Genomic DNA, 3,650 nt, shown 5'->3' with positions numbered 1-3,650 from the left:
AATTTCAGATCATGAGACAATTTCAATTTTACTGGAGAATGAACCAAACCGTGAGGAGGATAAAGTTAAAATTAAGTGCTGGAAAAGATATTCGAAACAAGCCATGTCTCAACTGGTTTCGAGAAGCCTGGATTTTACGGAATTGAATGGAAATTTGGATAACAAGGCAGCTGTTCTAACTAATGTGTTAAAAGAGTGTACAAATAGTTTAGTTTCTCAAAAGTATGTTAATTTAAATAACTCGAACAGCTGGTACTCTTTAGATCTTTTGCGCCTGAAACGTAAAAGGGATAAAAAGTACAAGAAATTTTGCAGAACTAATAGTGAACGTCTTTGGAATGGGTACACACACGCGCGAAATATTTATTCACGAGCTTTGAAAAAGACCAAATGTGAGTACATTCAAAGGAAGATCGATCAACATCAAAACACCAGCAAAGAGTTATGGAAAATCCTAAAGAATTTAATTAAACCTAAACCTAGTTCATCGCAGTCCATAACTTTTAACGGGGTAGAAGAACAATCTGAGCAAATAATAGCTGAAAAATTGAACAGTTATTTCGTTAACAGTGTCCAACTGATCAATCAAAGTATTGAGCTGGTCAGTGAACCTGCGGAAATAACACAGCCGATTAATATTAACTGTAGATTTGATGGATTTCACCCAATCACTTTTGAACAATTGAAAGATATTTGTTTTTCTTTGGGAAAATCGGCTGGTATCGATAATGTAAACGCAAAAGTGATACAGGATTGCTTTCATGTCATCGGACACGATCTGCTGGACCTTGTAAATGAATCGCTACAAACTGGGCACGTGCCGACAGTTTGGAAGGAATCACTTGTGATTCCTATTCCCAAAGTTACTGGGACGGATAAAGCCGAAGAGTACCGCCCCATTAACATGTTGCACACATTAGAGAAAATTTTAGAACTTGTTGTTAAGGGCCAGCTGATGAGTTATTTGAATAATAATAATTTGCTAATTCCGGAGCAATCGGGATACCGAGAGGGACACTCTTGCGAAACCGCTTTGAATCTAGTGTTAGCAAAATGGAAAGAGAAAATCGAGGTTAAAGAGACTATTTTTGCTGTATTTTTGGATCTGAAACGCGCTTTTGAGACAATTTCGAGACCGTTACTTTTGAAAACTTTAGAGCGATTTGGTATCGGAGGGATAGCACATAAGTGGTTTGAAAACTATTTATGTGATAGAACTCAGAAAACTAGTTTCAACGATTTTGTATCTAGTCCTCTCGGCAATCCTCTTGGAGTGCCGCAAGGTAGTGTCTTAGGTCCTATTTTATTTATTATGTATATAAATGACATGAGGCGAGTTTTACGATTTTGTGACTTAAATTTGTTTGCTGACGACACTGTTCTGTTCATTGCAGCTAAGGATATAGATGAAGCCGTGGCGCATTTGAACGAAGATTTGCATTCCCTTGCTCGTTGGTTAAAATTTAAACAATTAAAGTTAAATGTTGCTAAAACTAAATATATGATTATCTCTTCGGCTAATAATAGGCCTGACGTTAACGTTGAAATAAATGGTGAGACTATTGATCGCGTTAGTGAATTAAAATATCTTGGAATAATCATTGATGACAAGTTAACCTTTAAGTCTCACATCGACAATGTCATCAAAAAGATTGCTAAAAAGTATGGTATATTGTGTCGTCTGAAAAATGATTTAACAATTAGTAGTAAAATTTTATTATATAAATCTATTGTTTCACCACATATTGACTTTTGCCCATCCATTTTGTTTCTTGCCAATCAAACACAAATATTGAGGTTACAGCGATTGCAAAATAGAATCATGCGATTAATTTTAAAATGCAACAGATACACTTCCTCTAGTTTCATGCTAAGCGCATTACAATGGCTCTCTGTGAAGCAAAGAATTTATTACTTAACAATGGTGTTCATTTTTAAAATTATTAATGGAATGCTGCCTCGATATTTGTGTGATCGAATTGAAAGAGGAAGTGATGTGCATAGGTACAACACTAGAAACGCGTCGGATCCAAGAACACCAAACTTTTTATTTAGTAGATCACAGAACTCCTTGTTGTACAAAGGAATAAGTTTTTTCAATTCGATGCCTAGGCATATTAAACGTGCAGCAACATTAGCGGAGTTCAAAACACTATGTATTTCACACGTAAAATCTGCTTTGTAGACAGATTTTTTGAATTTTTATATTTTGGAGTTATTTGAATAACTATGTAATACCACGAAGATTGTTTTTTTTCTCTCTTCTATTATTTGCATTTAGTCACACTAAGTTATTATATTCGCTATGATGATGATGGATTTTTGTTACTTGTTTATTAAAGTTATTAAAAAATAATGAGATGTCTACAAAAGTCTGAGCCACGCGCGCGCTAAGCAGATAGAGACTAACTTGAAATCGAACATGGTGACCAGCACTAAAAGCTCATCGGGTTGAATCGAAGCTTTTAGACTTTTGTTGTGTTCAGGGTCTGATTTGATGATGGAGTTGTGTTGACTTTGCTCGACAATAGAGTTAATTTCGGTTATTGCTGCGATAGTGGTAATAACGGAGTTAGCTCGTTGAGTATGGGGCTTGATGACTCCTTCTGATAACTACTAGATATCGGGTTCAATTCCTGATCAATCAAGGATGTTCTCGGATAGGAGTATCCCTTAATTGCCTTGGGTTAAGGGTAGGAAACTTTCAATAAAGGGGTCTGATGTGGATGATATAACTCGACCGGACTCTGCACTGCCACTAGGCTCGTCACTGCTCACCTTAGCAGGTGGTAGTACCGATGTCTTGGTCAGGCGGGAGGAGTCTTACAGAGAATTATCGGAAATGGAAGCTATTGGGTTCAATTCCCGATTCTATCAAGTATCTTCCCGGAATGGAAATTTTCTTGATGGACCCTGGTTGTTGGCGGATTATTCGAAATGTATCTGGTTACGTTCTTTTGAAGGAAAGGCTATGTCTGCAAATTGAACCAGTCCGTTTCTTTTTGTTAACTGGTTTTGTTATGGATCAAAATATTAATTATCTTTTAGATAAATCGTTCAGCTCACACCTTTGTGGGGGTATGAGGTGGGACCATCATCATCATCGTAGATGGCAATAGTGAAACAGGGATTTGTATTTTCGTGATAAGTTCCTTTGCGGCGATCACGACATTCCAGGAACCAATTTGCCGATCATTTTGAAACATTCACCAACTAATTACATCAGCTGCTTTGTGTACAAAAACATTATTATTTGAATGATAGCTAAAAAATTTTCGACCGGAAAGCTCAAATTGCGCTGCGTATGAAAAATAAGCTGGGAAATAATGGGTTAAGCTAACACAGATAACAGACTAGCCTCTAACTAACGAAATTACGCTGTAATATCTAAGTCCATGTAAACAAGCTCTCTCAACTATCAGAAAAGTGAGGTTATACATTTTCATGCAATGTTCTATATTCCATTTTGAGTAGATTTTTACCAAAAATTTGAGTATAAACGTTTTAGAAGTACATACGAAATTCGACCGGGGGACTGGACCTTGTTATGTCGACTACTTGATCGACATTTCACCAACATTACTACAAATGCGCGCATGTGTGGGTGAGAAAAACTTTAGAACTCTTGACAGCTTTTCCTCTAGCAGACA

This window comes from Topomyia yanbarensis, chromosome 2, assembly GCF_030247195.1.
Source record: "Topomyia yanbarensis strain Yona2022 chromosome 2, ASM3024719v1, whole genome shotgun sequence".
In the NCBI taxonomy this organism is placed as follows: Eukaryota; Metazoa; Arthropoda; class Insecta; order Diptera; family Culicidae; genus Topomyia; species Topomyia yanbarensis.
This window is presented reverse-complemented; position numbering follows the sequence as displayed.